General features: G+C 49.0%; 1 protein-coding gene across 1 annotated transcript in view; it reads right to left on the bottom strand.

The window, feature by feature from the left end:
• Window positions 1-18,563, bottom strand: part of ARHGEF26 (Rho guanine nucleotide exchange factor 26) — a 452,167-nt gene that overhangs the window by 49,931 nt on the left and 383,673 nt on the right. The gene's annotated exons all lie outside the window — the stretch shown is intronic.

Genomic DNA, 18,563 nt, shown 5'->3' with positions numbered 1-18,563 from the left:
GGCTAGAGCACCCCTAGTGCTGGCGGTTGATATAGAAAAGGCTTTTGACAGCCTTGAGTGGGAATACCTCTATAAGGTGCTGCAGCGCTTTGGGCTCGGAGAGGGCTACATAAGGTGGACGAAGGTACTGTACACAGCGGCGAGAGCAAGAGTGAGGATAGGCACCCTGATATCAAACCAATTTGAAGTGCTCCGCGGCACCAGGCAGGGATGCACGCTGTCCCCACTGCTGTTTGCCCTGGCGGTGGAACCTCTTGCGGCGATGGCTAGGAAGGGTTACTACTACGAGGGCCTAGCTCACGGAGGAAATCGCCACTTTATCTCGCTGTACGCGGATGATCTCCTCCTCTTCCTGGAGGATGCCAATGAAGCTGTGGAGGGAGCGGAAAGGCTCCTCGCGCGCTTCGGCGAGATATCCGGCCTGAGAGTCAACTGGGCCAAGACCGAGGTACAGCCCTTCCTCCGGCCACTACTTAGATGGGAGCCTGACTGCTTAGAGTATCTGGGGGTACATATATTCCATGAAGAGGCGGACATGCTGGGGGGAAATGTGGGCCGCTGTCTCCGTACTTTAAAAGGCAGTATGGCCTTCTGGGCTACTCTCCCGTTATCAGTAACGGGCCGCATATCCCTGCTCAAGATGATAGCCTTACCCCGATTGCTGTATTACTTCCGGACATTGCCTGTTTGGGTGCCAGCTGTGATTTTTCGACAGCTGCGATCAATGATCATTTCCTTTTTGTGGGGCACGGGCAGACGCAGAATTGCACTGTCCACGCTGACCCGCCCGAAGGACGAGGGAGGCCTAGCGGGCCCAGACTTTGAACTCTACTATCTAGCGGCCCAGCTTCAGACCCTAACTCAAGAAATCGCAAAGGTGTACCGCGGCCCAGAGCAGGAACGAGACAGCGGCACCCCCCGACACATGCTAGCCTTCATAGCCCTACGGCAGCGATTACCACTCAGGGACCTCTCCTTGGAGGAGAGAACTTTCCGCCTGTGCTGGAACCGATCATCGAGACGTGCGGGGATTAAACACCCATACGCGCCCGAGATCCCTCTGGGCATGATAACAGCACTTCCACACGGGGGAGACTGGTCGCACTTGCAGGGCTGGGAGGAGGCAGGACTACAAGTAATAGGGGACTTATTCGAAGATGGGACACTGACCCCATACCAGACGTTACAAGAGCGCTATGACCTTCCACAAGGCGACTACCTATTGCATGCGGCAGTGGTGCGAGCCATACAGGCTCACTGGGGTAAGGGGCTCGAGGAGCCACCGACGGCGCTGGCCTGCCAGTACACTATGATGTCGGCAGGCACCTATAAGGCGGTTACATGCCTTTACTCCAGGATGTTGATTGAAACCCTGCAGCCTCTGACCACTCTGAAGGCCAAATGGGAATTAGACCTGCAGACAGAGATCCCTGAAGCCACGTGGATGCAGTTGGTGGGACGCGCTAGAAAGAGCACGAGGAACGCACGTTTCCAGCTCATCCACTTTTATATTCTCCACAGGGCCTACCTTACCCCGAGCAAAATACAGAAATACTTCGGAGCGGAGGAGGCAGCTTGCCCGCGCTGTAATACATTAGGGGCGGATCTGACTCACATGCTCAGAGGCTGCCCTCACTTACAGGACTACTGGAGGGAAATTGGCGACACACTGAACGAAACAGCAGACAGGGACCTCCAATACACTACGGCCGCAGTATTCTGCACTGGTTCCCGCACACACCCAAAAATAAGATGTCGAGCAGGTTCATTGATATGGGCCTCCTCCTGGCCAAACAAGAAGTGACAAAGGGGTGGAAGTCGAAGGCAGGCCCAACTCATCGGAGATGGCTAACTGAGTTTTTGAAATGGGCGACAAGCGAGAGCACGATGAGGTACCAATTAGCAAGTAGAAGGGCGGACGAGAGAGCCTTGGAGGCGGCGATGGAATGGAAACTCTTGGTGCAAGCACTGCGAGATAGCACGATAGAAGGGGAAGAGGACGAAAGGGAAGTACCAACTGACACCACTGACATACATATAGTGACAGCACCCTCACCAGTCACACACACACTCAGTAGACGATTAAGACCTACTGCTAGCAGTCATATAGACCCACATTCTTGGCCGGGAGCGAATGATGACACTTGGGGGGTGGGGGGGATCTGAAGGGGGTGGGGGGGACTCTTATTAACTGTAGTATAGATGAGGCAATCATTTATAAGACACCAGTGGGGGGGGTGGGAAGGGTTAACAAAAATTAAAAGCAGACGGTGGACCTCCCCAAATGACCTACACAGCGACTTACGAATGTAAGGAATTATCTAACTTGTGATTCTTGCCGCCCGACCTCCCGGATGTGGGCTGAAAGGCTGTGTACAATATGTGGGTACATGATTAAGGGAGTGAGGACTCCGCATTAATGATACTTCTCCTGATTGAAATGCTATGTAATTGGATCTGCAATAAAAACGGTTTAACAAAATAAAAATGGCAAACATGCAGGCACCCTTGCACCACGGTGCAAGAGTACCCGTGTTACAAGCAGAATAGTTTTTGTGCAGGAAGAGAGCCCTGCCAACACAAAACAATCTCTCTATACATTTTCTTCTTTCTAGATGTGCTGCAGATTGCAGCACACATAGAGGAAATGATGAGGATAAGAAAAAGATGTTTCTCTTTACTACGCCATCCTCTTGGAGGCGTAGCGATTTCACGCAATCCCAAGTTTACAAACCTTTGTAAATCTGGGATTGTGAGAAATCCATGAATGGATGAATGGGACCACCCATTTTCCACCCATGGAACGCCTCCCTGAAGGAAATGTAATGCAACGCAGTGCAAGCCGCTGTATTGCGGTACTTTCTTTTACAGAGCCACGCAAGGCGGCATAAATCGGCCCTTGCGTGGCTTTGTAAATAGCTACTAGCATTTTGCATCATGGATGCGCCACAAAATTGATGCAACCATGATGCAAAAGTTGAGCAGTTTAGTGTCAAGTAGGTATTGTCAGCTTAATCTAAATAACTCCACAAAATGTGGAAATAAGTAAGACGACATTTCCAGCTTTTAATTCAAAAGCAGCTAATAAAAAATGTTCTCCAGTTACTGTTTACTACAAGCAATATGTTCCCTGGCGACATGACAGGTCCTGTTTGAAATACATTGGAACCTTGTTCTTCAGACTGACTGTTTTCGCCTAGACATATGACTAATATATTAAGTAAAGTGACTTCACACAGATATCAACCGATAAATTCCATTTATTATTTAACATTAATGACCTGGGGGCATATGTAGGTAATTTTTATTTTGCGATTCTCAAATTGCGATTTTTAGGGAATCACAATAAGAGAATCGCAAAACGAAATGTAGGTAGGATTAGCAAATTTTATTGCGAATCCCACTTATTCCTGAAGGAATACCTTCTCATTCATTCCTGTGGGCTAGAAGGCCCATAGGAATGAGTGGGAAGACATTCTCAATTTGCGATTCTCAATTAGAGAATCGCAAATTGAGGATGCAATTTCAGGGTTGTAAGGGTGTCACTAGGACACCCTTTTGCACCCCTGAAATTGACATGTGTGCACATGTGGCCCACATACATGCCCTAAGGGCATGTATGTGACCCACATGGCACTTTGAAAAGTGCCAAAAAGTGAATTTTTCAAAGAAATTGCAAAATACCACCAACCTGAAGTTGGTGGTATTTTGCGATTCCTTAAGCCAAAAGTTGCACAACTTCGGTGCTTGCTACATTGCATTTAAGGAATCGCAATTTGCGATTCCTTAAATGCAATAGCAAAATAAGGAATCGCAAATTTTGCGATTCCTTATTTTGCATGTGGGGTTTTGTGCGCTACATAGCACACAGCCCTAATTGCGATCGCAAATGCTGAAATTCTGTGAATTTCAGCATTTGCGAGCCCAATTAGGCTTCCTACATATGGCCCCTAATTACAAACTGTAGCTGTAATGTACTTTCTCCTGTTCAGAGAAATATTTATTTTACAGTTCATATGGCATGAACTGGTCATTTGCAAAGTCACAAAAGTGAAAAAATTGTGAAACGGCTGGCCGGTATTCTTTTCTGAACTTCTATTGCCGATGATATGAAACAGGTATCGCAACATGCCAGTGGTGTTATTTTCTTGATAAAATTAGGGTATTATTTCCCAGAGCCAGGATTCCTTCCAGGGCTTTTGTGAGCTCCTGGACGCAGCTGCGGTGCTGTAAATCTTCAGGCTGGGCTCAAGTCTGGGACATTGTGAGGTTGGGTTTCCACTCAGACAGATAGCATCATTCATCCCTGCAAAGGGCAGCCGGGATGCTCACAGAATGCCAGGGGCCTGGCACTTTCTTCCCCTGATGGAGACAGAACAAGAAGCTGCTTGTTGGTGTTGTCTGCAGTCGGACACTTCTTGAAAACTATCCAAATGATCAAGGGCGACCCTTTTTCCAGAGAAAATGCAAAAGCCTGCCTCTGGGCTAGAATGTTATTTGAAAGCGTCTGTGCTTATAATGAGGCAGGCTCGTTCATAGACAATGGCGGACGAGTTGGCCCTCAAAATATGCCAAGAAAGCTGTGTACGACCAAGTGGTGCGTATTTATTTAATTATTTGGAAGTGTTGTGAAGGGCAGGGTGTCATCTTGTGGTTACTTCAGAGCGCAAGACAGGTAGAATATTATAGCTTTTCAAGTGATGGCACCCTGGGGTCAGTCAGAGAGAGTCAGTTGCACTGGCGACCTGTGATTACTTCATTAAAGGCCAGTGTCAGGATCAATTTTCAGAGGTTTCATGACCAGCATTTTTTTCCGATCTAAAGCTCAGATTAAAGGAGTTCAAGGGCTTGTGGGGGCATATTAGCAAGAACCTCGTTAAAATTATCGCAGTTTTAGCGGCAGGAAACAGCCGCTTAAACGGCGATAATGGGCTTGCTGATATGCGCTATAGAATTCCAATAGAAACCCAGGTTAGATGTCCTGCACATCTAACCTGGGCTTCTATTGGGATTCTATAGCGCATATCAGCAAGCCCATTATCGCCGTTTTAGCGGCAGTTTCCTGCCGCTAAAACAGTGATTATTTCAACGAGGTTCTTGCTAATATGCCCCCACGTTCTTTCACACCCAGTGATCCGCCTCCATGTTTAGGCAAACTGGATGATTGTTGGATAATCAGATGTGAGGGATCGAGAGCAGGGCTCGTCTGGGGATTTAATGGGGTACAAAGTTGTGAAGCTACACACTGTTGCACACAGCCTTTGCCCCCGTATGCTTCACTGAAGCTGTGCAGAACTTTGAATTTAACCCGCCCATCTACTATGAGCCAACAGAGGAACTGGGACCTTACAGAAGTCCCATGTAGGCTTTCTGAAATTCAGATTTTAGATTTGGACTCAGCATAACATAAACCCCTGGACTTATCAACATTCTATCGCTTAAATGTGTAGCAGTTTTTTCAGGATTTATGAAGCATGTCTGAAAACATCACTAAAATGCCGCTGACCGCGTGACCCGCAGGGGAACATGGGCGGGGCAGCGCTTTGGTCCCACCCGGCTAGCTCGAGCCAACCTATGGGGCGCCCCTCCCCGCATCCACCTCTCACCGGCCAGGGGGAGGGCTTACCTGTGGGAGGGGCGTCCCTGCTACTTATACCTCGGCGGCCGTAGCTCGGCCTCTCTCCTTCCCTGTTTCACCCGCGGCTCTGCGCTGTTCCCACCCTGAACCCTGACCCAGCGGCTAGAGCGGCGGAGCTAAGTTTTAGAATGTTGTAATGGTCTTCTTTGTGTTGCAGGCGGAGTTACAGGGCGATCTGGAAGCAGACGGGTACAGTAAGGGTACCTCTGCGGCAGAAGGGTACAGTAAGGGTACCTCTGCCTGGCACAGTAAGGGTGCCTGAGCCAAGGACCAGGAGCCGAAGGAGGTTCCGGGAAACCGCGACGACGCCCCGTTAGTCCTTCGGGCGGTCGGGGGCCCTGAACCGATCGGGGGTGTGCCACACCGCTCCGCCCTGTCAGGGGGGGGGGTGGGAGTATAACGAAGATGGTAATGTGCTGCACCGTCAGAGCATCGACTCGCCGTGCAAGATGGCTCCTTAGGCATGTGGGACAGCGAGGGGCTGCCTGCTTTGAATCGCCCGTAAGATGACCCACCATAAACGTCATACCTGTGTTGTATGAAATAAACCTGCAGCAGTTCTTTCCCACAAATATGTCTCCTGAGTTTCCTTTGGGTGGGAATTGTAATTGTGTATTGTACAAATGGGCGGGAGCGTATGGCGGTGTGGGCACTATGAGAACATGTGGACTTTGGTCTTGATGGTAGCAATACAAAACTACAACTTTTGACCGATGTGACATAAAAGTACATAACATAACCGGAGTAATGATTCTGAATGTATTCATGGAAATAAAATCCAAAGAAGGGTTCTGTGTCAGAGCATGGGACTTTATCCCCAGTACTGTGTCAATGAAGGTTATGTGTTCCTTTGGATTTTCACCTTGAATGTTCAAGTACATTGGATGTATCATACTTTCAGTCAGGTTGGACATTAGGACCCTGCTATATGCAGGGGTCCTGCACGCTGAACACCACTTCTGGTGAACAACCGGGATAGGAAAGGGAGAAGAAAAAGGGCAAATAAAACAGAAGAGAGTAAGCAGGCCTGGGGCAAACATTTTGAGGGGCATTCTTCACCAGTAATGCAGGATCAAGTGTCAGATAGGGATCCTCTCAGTAACAGTAAATAAATGCAAGTATCCCACCTCTATACAGTGTCCTGCAGGGATTATGCTGAAGCAAAATAGAACGTTTGGTACCGAAGATGGGGGTGATCAAAAACAAAATGATGGATGGAAAGAATGAATTTATCTCAGTCACTGGCCATTGCTCGGGCTGCATCCCAATCCATAGTTTTTGGATGGATTGGGATGCAGACCGAGAAATTGCCAGTGACTGAGATTGATTCAGTCTTTCCATCCATCACTTTTGTTTTTGATACCCAAAGTGTGATGGGTATGGCCAGACATGGACCTCATGCTCTCTGTTCCTCTTAACCCAAGCTTTAGCTGGTGGATTAGCCCTAATAAGGGGGAAACTGGTCCTGGGTTGCTTGCGTTCATTTCAAGGAGGACCTGGATAGGCACTTTGGGCTGGATTGTTACCATTGGAGCAGAGTCAAGACTGATTTGAATATGGCTGAGTCCAAACTGAGGTGGGCAAAAAACAGTGGATCGGGATGCAGCTCTAAACCATTGCCAGTGGATGCGATTCATTGAAGCGTTGCATCCATCAATCACTCTGTTTTTGATAATCCAATCCTGTAGGGCATGCCTTGATGTAGGCCCTGTGCTCACCATTCCATTGAAACCCAGCTATACCTGGCTGAGGAGCCCTATTAAGGACAAAACCAGTCCTGGGCTGCTTGTGTTCCAGTTCTGGGAGGACTTGGCCTGATCGTTAGAGCTAGACTGTTCCAACTGGATCAGGGTCAAGACTGATTTGCATTTGGCTGCATCCCAAGCGATTGACTGTAGCCAGATTAATTCGAGTGTTGCATCTATCGTTTCGTTTTTATGCCAGAAGATCTGGTGATGTCCCTTCTTTTAGTATGTCACACCAACATATAACAAGTATTGGCAAAGCCAGTAGGTTTGGCATTGGCTGCCAGTCTTTCAGGTGTTCAAATGTTTTTTTCGTCGTGGTGTTTGCAAAAATGTATTGTTGGAGAAGCTACTGGGCCCTTGTCAATGTAAAAAAGATGCTAAAAGCAACAAGTGATCTTTGGCCTCAAAAAGCACACAGTGCTCTATCAGCCTCTGGCACTAGCTAGATCTACTGTGTGGCGGGGAAGTGCTCCTTGTGAAAGTGCAACATACTGTCACTCACGGTGAAGATAGCCAATGGCTGTGGTGGGCTAATCCGTTGCCCCCTGTATGCTGTAGTTGGCAGAAAAAAATATCTCTGATACAATCAAGCACCAATGGATGAAGAGGGCTGGCTGAAAGCTCCTATAAATATACTATACATATAATTTTAGTAAAATCAAATGGTCCTAGCTACAGACCTAAAAAACACTGTGACACAGGTGAGGTGATTGTGGTGAGTTGGCACATCCGACACGTATATTTGTCCGTATTGGCAACCTGTTAGCATTTAACACTAACAATGTGCCCACATTTCTGCAGCACTTCTGGATCCACAGTAGTGCAACATCCTCAATTACAGTGGATCCACATCGGGTAGGTGGGAAGGAAGGGGCTAGTGCGGCTGCCATGCGTGGCCTCACCACACACTTCAGCTTCAATTAATGCTGCTTTTGCTTGCAGTAAAGGACACCCAATTCCAGTGAACTGCACAAAGTTTGAAAAACAAGATATGTGTATGAGACACGTTTTCATGCCTCACAACACAGGGGTGGTCATAAGGGGTGCACCAACTACAAAAAAAACCATAACAAGTGTTCATCATTGAACGGGCAAAGTGAAGAAATGTCGCTGGCCGCGCGACACGCAGGGGAGATAACGCGAGACAGCGTCTTAGTGACACATGCCTCGCGAGCAAAACGTCACCAGCGCGACAGGCAGGGCGCCGCCCCCCTTTTAGGTGGCCAATGCTGGCGCGAGCATGTAGGTGGTGGGCGGGCCTTGGGCCTTTATCTAGGCCAGCCCGTTTCAGTACTTCCTCTTTCCGCCGCGTGTTAGCTGGTCTACTCTGCGCTGTTGTGCGTCGTCGTGTCGAGTCGTCGGTAGAAAGAAGGTACGTGGTCACTACTAGGCCTCCCCCCGGCCCCGTCCCTGGGCATGACCAGGTCGATGGGGCCCAGTGGTCCACGGGGGGGCTGGTAGTGGCTGGCCGCGATCTGATTGAGCGGCGGGATAGGATGTGCGGCCGCATAGGATCTTTCATTTGTTGCGGGACCTTTATTGTTCTTGTCCTGGCCTGGGCTGCATTGGGAGGGGGCGCTTTCTGCTTCGGGGCAGACGGGATTGAGCCGCTGTGTTTCCGGCCGTTTTGCGTAGCCTCGAGGGTCGGCATTTAGTTATTTTAAATATATGTATTTTCGGGGCGTTGTATAACCAGTTCCAAGCATTTCTGCACTAGGACATTTGTTTCTGATCACAGGTGGTTACTCCCGCGCGGAGGTCGCCGTCAGTCAGCTGCTTCCAGTCCACCTCAATACTTGCTTCTTTGTTCTAAAGGTTGAACTCCGTCTTTTCACAATTCCTTCTCTCAAGTGCTTTGTTTTTGTAAGAGCTCTCCAGTCCCAGGCATTCTCCTTCCCACTGAGCGTACTTTAATAGGGTTAAACGCTTTTCTACTCGAATTTTCTCTTCCCCGGAGTCAAATTAATTCACACAAGAGCCCCACGGGATTTGTTTCCCGGCTGACCAGCACTTTTCATTAGTAGTGTTACATTTGGTTTTTAAGTGGCGCGGCGCGTGCACTTCTCAGCGGAGCTATAATAAGAAGGGGGCAGTGAGCGGGGCAGTCAAAGAAAAGCTGGAGACTTGCACAGCTGTGCATGTTCGGCAGTAGCGGTCAGTATAATTGCGTAAAGTGACTGGCAGGTTTCATTTTCCAGTGTCAGGACAGTTTAGCAAACAGGAACAAGCCATTGTTGCCGGTGCCAGGGTGAGACAGTGACAGACGCACCTGGGCCCGCCTTGGGTAAAGGAATACTTCCGGGCCAAGTGCACCTTCCTGCCCAGACCGGCCCGTCCGGTTCCGAACTGCGCTCCCTCGTGAGCTCCCCTAGCTCACTGTAGGGCAAAGGCGCTGTCCATTAAAATACATGAATAATCAGTGGCACGTCTCTGGGTCCTGGTGCCACTGCACCTGCTGCACCAATGCAGCTATGTCCCTGTGCGGATTGATACCAGGAAACACGTGGCTTGGAGAGGTCAGGGAATGCGGGCAGAAATGCAGGCAGACACACAGCCGAGCCCCCGTCCAACTCACCAAGCCCTGTGAACCTCTCACCTCTCCCGGATGGACACCCCTCCCCTCCATTTCCGGTTTACTTTCAAGAGGCCAAGTTTATACCTCTTGCAATTTGCATATTCAGATTTTGCGTGGGGTTTTCTAAAACGTCACCAGCGCGACAGGCAGGGCGCCGCCCCCCTTTTAGGTGGCCAATGCTGGCGCGAGCATGTAGGTGGTGGGCGGGCCTTGGGCCTTTATCTAGGCCAGCCCGTTTCAGTACTTCCTCTTTCCGCCGCGTGTTAGCTGGTCTACTCTGCGCTGTTCCCGCCCTGGCCCAATCCCAGCGGCAGAGCAGCAGGTTGGTGTGAACGAATAATGGTCTTTTTTGTGTTGCAGGCGGAGTCACAGGGCGATCTGGAAGCAGATGGACAGTAAGGGTACCTCTGCGGCAGAAGGAGACAGCAATACCTCTGCCTGGCACAGTAGGGGTGCCCGAGCCAAGAACCTGGAGCCGAGGGGGTTCCAGGAAGCAACGTCGGCGCCCCGTTAGTCCTTCGGGCGGTCGGGGGGCCTAAACCGACCGGGGGTGTGCCTCATCGCTCCGCCCCGACAGGGGGGGCGGGAGTAAACGAGATAACGATTAAAGGTATTGCACCGTCAAGAGCATCGACTTACCGTGCAAATTGGCTAATTAGGCAGGCGGGTCAGCGAGGGGCTGCCGTCTTGGATCGCCTGTAAGATGACCCACCTATCTGCTGTAGTATGCAAATAAACCTGCACCACCGTTTTCCCACAAGCATGTCTCATGAGTCTTCTTAGTGTGAATGTAGTGGGTACAAGTGGAGCGAGTGATGGCGTTGTGGGCACTATGACCATCTTCATGTCAGGCCTTTCGACTTGATAGTCAAGTAAACAAACTGACATCAGGGGGCAGGTAAACCTTGGCTAGCAGCTACCTTGGAACAGAGCAAATTGGGAAAAAAATTGCCATTTTGGTATCATCCAATTTGCATAAATTGACTAATGAGCAGTCAGAACACTCTGGGAGAAAACATAGAACTGCCTGCGCGTGCACGGTGAATGCTGAGCGGACCACATCAATATGGTATCTATGCGGTATTCAGATGTGCCCAAAGTGCATCCACCACACTGGCAGATGAACTTTAGGCACAAAGATTTCTGCTAGTCACATTGCGTCTCTTGATAAGATGGCTGATCCTCTGCCACGGGATGGAGGTAGGTTCTCCACCTACCTGGGGAGCTGAAGGACCACCTGCCGAAGTCTAACTGATGTCCAATAGTAGCTCAGTATCTGTGGCTGATCATTAATGAAAATGTTTGTAATGTACAGTAAACTTAGGGGCAGGAATACATAAATTCCATCAGGTGGCGCTATTTTTCTTTGAAAATTGGTGCTGGATAGTAGGTAACAACCTTTTCCACACTATTATGCAGTGTGTATAATTCGAACTGCCAATCTGTAATACAATAATAATTACATCAAAACGTATTATAATGTGGTATTTTTGGAAAAGTGTGGCTCTTATGCATGTAATTTCCTAAAATAACTGAAGAATTTGATTTGTTATTTGCATGTCGAACTGCAACTCTTCTTGCTAACTGAGCACTGAAAAGGGCGCGGACAAAACGCATTCCAAGCAACAACCAAAAAAAAATGCTGAAAGCGCAAAGCCACATCAAGTGGAAAATAGCTCTGAGACGCAAGAAAAGTCTCCAACAAGAAACACTCTCCAAACTTCCCTCAAGTGTAGTGCATCCTAAATTCTCCAGCACACAACATCAAAAATATTACAAACACAAAAAATATGCACAACCGTAAAACACCCCTAAAAACAATTTGCCTCAAGGCGCATACTACCATACAAGTACAAAACTCACCCAAATACAACAGCCCAGCAAAAAATACTAACCATGAAATGCGAAAATAAAAATCCTCGTTAAATATTGAGAACACAAAAATCTACAGGACACACTCCCTACCTACCTCAATCACAAACAACCCCCAAATCCCTATTATGTACACATTTTATTGCACTTAGGTCACACTTCCTTCTCAAATGTCTCTGCAGAACATGCCGTGCTAAAGAATAATGCGGTAGACACATATTTTAAGCTTGTTGTATTTTACCTGTCCGGTACGTCAGTAGCAAAGCTGTGTAGACATTTTCCCTTGAGGCAAAATGCAGTTTACATTCTTTTTGCACGTCTGCAGTGAAACATAGTATTTAAAGACTTGCTGGAAACTCCTGGTTTACGTCATGGCTCCTTTGTGGCATGATGCACGCTGGTAGCAGCAGAGCGGGCATACTGGCCACATCCACTGGCGTAACGAAACATGAGGGGGCCCCCCGCCAGGCACGTCGGGGTCTGCGGGGGCCTTTGTCACGCCACTGGTCACATCTCAAGCGAACCTCACCCGTACACCGGGGTTTACACTCTAGTATCCAGGGCTCGAGTCGGGGTACCACGCGGGTGGACGGAGTCCCTCCACTTATTTTACCGGGTGGACGCTGTCCCCCCTGCCAAACAGCTGGTCTTCACTCTTTGGCCCCTTTGGGACGAGATCGGAGCTCACAGCACGCTGCTCACGCGCTGACTTCTCAGATGCAATCGCATCTAAGGGGTGAGCGAGGGGCGGCAATGAGCCCGATGGTGCAAGCCACCTTTCGTGACGTCACTTCCTGTTGTGACGTCACTTCCGGTAACAGCTTCCCCCCCACTACTTTCTTTAGGTCTTGTGCCCTGATAGTATCCAAATAGCTGACCTCTAACAACCCGCAGGATGAACAGACCATTAAAAGGTACACATTAAATTAATTTGGAATAATTGCGTTCTGAACAAGGACTGTTACATTTTTTGTTTTTTGAAGAGTGTTTTCATTGGACCTCCCTAGCGGCACTCCTGCAAGGCAAGAGGCACGGACTGGCATGCGATTAAAATGTTTAGTTTCCCTCATCAGATTTTGACTCAGAGAAAGAACAACAGGAAAGGGAAAAAGAAGAAGACAAAAAATCCCAAGACAGTGACAACGGCAAAAAGCAGGGTTGACATAGATCCTGAAATAGTGAGATAGAGGGGCAGAGTGTCTAGTGATAGATGCAGAGGCATTAGGTGGAATTACTATCAGCCTTGGTATTTGCAACCCCAACATTTGATAGAGCCGTCTGCCGATAGAGGCGTCTGCCGCTACTGAACAAAACTTTGTAACCTGCCACTTAATTTTTTTCTCTTTTTTTTCAAATTACGCACTGGCCATCATGATGCCGAAGAGGCTTCCCAGCTGTCAGTGCATGCATTTTTGAGGAGGGCACCACATGTGCCCCCTAGGCCACATAGCTGATGCCTATAGGGAACAGTGGACCTGCTAGGGACCCCCAAAGTCCCTTTCTGATAGACTTTCCATGGCGGTGGGACACCCATGAAAAGGCTGTCACAAAGGGGCATCGTAATCCCTGTTCAGGTACCGCCCCCATTGTTCAAGTTCAAGTTCAGGAATTTGTATTGCGCACTACTCACCCAGAGGGTCTCAAGGCGCTTGTGGGAGGGGGTGCATTATTTATCGAACAGCCAGGTTTTAAGTTCCTTTCTGAAGGAAATGTGGTTATGTGTGAGGCGGAGGTGGGTGGGGAGAGAATTCCAGGTCTTGGCCACCAGGTAGGAGAAGGATCTTCCTCCCATGGTGGATCTGTGGATGCGCGGAACTGCGGCGAGGGCTTGATTGGAGGATCTTAGTTGGCGGGTGGGTGTGTAGAAGGACAATCGTGTGTTGAGGCATTTGGGTCCTAGTTTGTAGAGGGCCTTGTGTGCGTGGGTGAGGAGACGGAACGTTATTCTCTTGTTGACGGGAAGCCAGTGGAGGTCTTTCAGGTGGCCGGTGATGTGAGCTTGGCGAGGGATGTCCAATATGAGTCTGGCTGATGTATTTTGGATGCGTTGGAGTTTTTTCTGTAATTTGACGGTAGTTCCGGCGTAGAGGGTGTTTCCATAGTCCAGTCGGCTAGTGACCAGTGTGTGGGTGACAGTCTTTCTTGTTTCGGTGGGGATCCAACGGAAGATTTTTTTGAGCATACGAAGTACGTTGAAGCAAGAGGATGAGACAGCGTTGACTTGTCTGGGCATCGAGAGGGAGGAGTCTAGGATGAAGCCTAGGTTACGTGCGTGGTCTGTGGGTATGGGTGCTGTGCCCAGGGCCGATGGCCACCATGAGTCGTCCCAGGCAGAGGGGGATGATCCCAGGATGAGGACTTCCGTTTTGTCTGAGTTAAGTTTTAGGCGGCTGTTTTTCATCCATTCGGCTACTTCTTTCATGCCTTCATGAAGATTGGTTTTGGCGGTGTTAGGGTCTTTGGTGAGGGAAAGGATCATCTGGGTGTCGTCAGCGTAGGAGATGATGTTGAGGTTGCGTTGTCGCGCGATGGATGCGAGGGGACTCATGTACACGTTGAAGAGGGTGGGACTGAGTGATGATCCTTGTGGTACTCCGCAGATGACTTCGGTGGCCTCTGATTTGAATGGGGGGAGTCGGACTCTCTGGGTTCTTCCGGCGAGGAACGAGATGATCCAGTCCAAAGCTTTTCCTTGTATTCCGACGTTGCTGAGGCGTTGAATGAGGGTGCTATGACAGACTGTGTCGAAGGCGGCGGAGAGGTCGAGTAGGATGAGGGCAACTGTTTCTCCGTTGTCTAGTAGCATTCGGATGTCGTCTGTCGCTGCGATGAGGGCGGTTTTGGTGCTGTGTTTGGCTCGAAAGCCGGACTGTGAGGAGTCGAGGAAGTTGTTGGATTCAAGGAAGGCGGCGAGCTGGCTGTTGACGGCTTTCTCAATGACTTTGGCAGGGAATGGGAGGAGGGAAATGGGGCGGTAGTTCTTAAGTTCAGAGGGGTCTGCTGTGGGTTTCTTCAGGAGGGCGCTGAGTTCGGCGTGTTTCCAGCTTTCTGGGAAGGTAGCGGAGTTGAAGGAGCAGTTGATGACATCACGGGGATGGGGTGCGATGATGGAGTCTGCTTTGTTGAAGATGTGGTGGGGACAGGGGTCGGTTGGCGAACCTGAATGGATGGAGTTCATTAGGCGGATGGTGTCTTCAGTGGTGTTTGGGTTCCAGGCACTAAGGTTGTTGGAGAGCGGTTTAGGTTCGGCGGTGGGTGGAGTGGACTGTTCTTTGGGAATGTTCTTAAAGCTGTTATGTATGTCGGCGATTTTATTGTAGAAGAAAGCGGATAACGAATCGCAGAGGTCTTGGGAGGGAGTAATGTCGTTTGAGGCTGCGGTGGGGTTGGTAAATTCTTTGACGATGTTGAAAAGTTCCTTGCTGTTATGGGCATTGTTGTCGAGTCTATCCTTGAATGATGATTTCTTGGTGGATCGGATCAATTGGTGGTGTTTGCGGGTGGCTGCCTTGAAGGTGGTCAGGTTGTCGGTGGTTGGGTTTTTTCTCCATGTTTTCTCGAGAGTACGGCATATTTTCTTGGATTTCTTAAGGTCATCGTTGAACCAGGGGGCCTTTTTGCTACCCTGTTTGGTTTGGTGGTTTTTCAAGGGAATACGGTCCAACCGATGCCCCAACAGGCTTCTTGAGCTTGCTGGAGCCTTCGGTCTGACCTTCAACCACTGGGATTCTGCCGACCGCATCATAATGCGGCAGTCGGATCACTATCCTGGCTGTCGGACAGACAACCACCAACGGCCTGTCGGTGGTGGTCTGCCTACCATCCTAATCAGCAAAAACAACAGGTGATGGACCGAATGTGGATCAATGTCACACACTCAACCCAGTCCAAAGATCTGGGCCCAAATCCATCGTTTTTTTGCACTCCACACCACCCTGGGTTAGACAATGGCGATATGCAAATCAGCTCTGACCCTGTGCCCCATGGGAACAGTCCAGTCCGAACTACAAAAGCCATGTCCTTCCCAGAACGGAATCAAGCATCCGAGGACCGGACCGGTTTCGAGGTAACACCTCTCATCAGCCCGGCTAGCTTGACTCCAGTGGTGTGGAGTGCCTGGGACCCACGTCTGGGCATCCCCAGCACACTTAGGGCGGAATATGCAAAAACAACAGGTGATGGACCATCCTAATCAGGCCCATAGTCTCTGTCTTAGCTTTTTCACAACAAAAAGCCTCTTTCAATATTGTCCAGAGCGGTAGCACATCTGAAAAGAAAATCACAATTTAATGTAGGCGCTTCTTAAAAATGGCAAATCTAGCACAGTATAGTAGATCCAGACACTGCAATGTTCATGAAGACTTTCAAAAGATTCCTAGTGCAAACTGTAATATGTTCTTTGTGCCAGCTCCATAATTTCTCGCAAAAATATTTTCCCGCACATTTTACTTTTCAGGGTTATTGTGACCAACAATGACTGAGAGTATAACATCAAATCTTCAACAGCTTTAGGCCCTGATGGGTAGGCCAGGAGAGTGTACACACACTATTATATATGGTGGGCAGCATTTTTTTTTTATAACTCTTGTATTGATGACAAGCTTATACAAGCAAAGACTTTACAAATATAAGCGCCCAAGGGTGCATCGCTAGGATGAATTCTTACCATAGACCAGGGATCATAGCAGTTCCAAGACAGGTGGGCAGCAATATTGAAGCTAGTGAGTGAAGCAGTCAGTAGGTTGGAACTTTGGCTGTTTAGGTTTTGTTGATCCACACCTGACCCTTGTAGGAATTTTCAAGTCAGTCCTAGTAGTGTTAAGTGACAATATAACTGGATGATCCGACTAAAAGCTTTGAAAATACCTAATGTCAGAGATATTAAGGTTTCCACCATCTGTCAAACAATCCACACTGACACTAATCAAGTCCAAAACAGAGTGCTAGTTCGAGAGCCATACATTGCTTCCAGTTTATGTTTAATAAATAAACTTAATCTTATTACATCATACATATGGGTACTCCATTCCAGCAAATTTTAAATAAAAAATCCTCACTCCTCCATCAGACCGTATCACTCTAGTAACTACAGGTAACACCTCCTGGCTCACCTTTTCAAATAGGAAAGCAATTTACACTTTGCTAATTCCTTTTGCTTTTAGAAGTGCCTCGATTTTCTTTGCTCTCCATTTTCAGTTCAGAAGAATAAACTATAGGCAGTGTCCAGAAGTCTAATTGTTTACATGCTCACTTGTATGATTAAGTTTCAAATAGATTTGTAAATAACACTGAAGGGATAAAAGGGTAAACATGTATCCAGGTTCCGATACCTGACCTTCAAACATTTCTTGCACTAATATTCCCCCTAAATTCACTAATAATAAAGTACATTTTGGCTGCCGGTTTTTTCAATGTAGCACATGAGTCTGTAAAAGACATCTTTTGCTCACTACTGAGAGGGGAGGAGCAGTGCTTGCATGGACTGCTCCACCGATGCGCCGCTGGGTGAAACCACAATCCCCATCATCCCCCACAGACGCCATTCGCGCACATAAGAGCGACGACGCCCCATGGCAGTTGTATCCGCTTTGCTCACTACTGAGAGGGGAGGAGCAGTGCTTGCATGGACTGCTCCACCACTGCACCGCTGGGGGAAACCACAATCTCCATCATCCCCCACGACACCATACACACACATAATCTAGACACTGACCCGGAGTAGATGTAGCCACTTTGCTCACTACTGAGAGGGGAGAAGCTGTGCTTGCCTGGACTGCTCCATCATCGCACCGTTGGGGGAAACCACAATCGCAATCATCCCCCATGAAGGAATACGCGCACATAAGCGCAATGTCGACACACAGCACTTGTAACCGTTTTCCTCACTACTAAGAGGGGAGAAGCTGTGCCTGCCTGGACTGCCCCACCACCGCACCGCTGGGGGAAACCACAATCTCCCTCATCCCCAACGATACCATACGCACACATAAGCGCAATGCCAACCCATGGCAGTTGTAGCGGCTTTGCTCACTACTGAGAGGGGAGAAGCTGTGCCTGCCTGGACTGCTCCACCACTGCACTGCTGGGGGAAACCACAATCTCCATCATCCCCCACGACGCCATACACACATATAATCTAGACAGTGACCTGCAGCAGTCTTAGCTGCTTTGCTCACTACTGAGAGGGGAGAAGCAGTGCCTGTCTTGACTGTTCCCCCGCCACACAGCTGGGGAAGCATCTTCCCTACAAAGCCATACGTGCACATAAGCCAGACACTGACCCGGAGTAGATGTAGCCACTTTGCTCACTACTGAGAGGGGAGAAGCTGTGCCTGCCTGGACTGTTCCATCATCGCACCGTTGGGGGAAACCACAATCCCAATCATCCCCCATGAAGGAATACGCGCACATAAGTGCAATGCCGACCCACAGCACTTGTAGCCGTTTTCCTCACTACTAAGAGGGGAGAAGCTGTGCCTGCCTGGACTGGCCACCCGCCACACCACTGGGGTAAACCACAATCTCCCTCATCCCCAACAATACACTTCACACACATAAGCGCAATGCCAACCCATGGCAGTTGTAGCCGCTTTGCTCACTACTGAGAGAGGAGAATATGTACCCTGCCTGGGCATAAACCGGCCATAACACAAGGTCCCATAGAGAAATGGGATATGGTGTTAATCCCTACACCCCATGGCAGGCACCTCAAGGTGCCTGACACAAGGTG

This window comes from Lissotriton vulgaris, chromosome 11 (assembly GCF_964263255.1).
Source record: "Lissotriton vulgaris chromosome 11, aLisVul1.2, whole genome shotgun sequence".
Classification (NCBI taxonomy): domain Eukaryota; kingdom Metazoa; phylum Chordata; class Amphibia; order Caudata; family Salamandridae; genus Lissotriton; species Lissotriton vulgaris.
The sequence above is the reverse complement of the archived record's forward strand: the minus strand, read 5'-3'. Positions and strand labels throughout refer to the sequence as shown.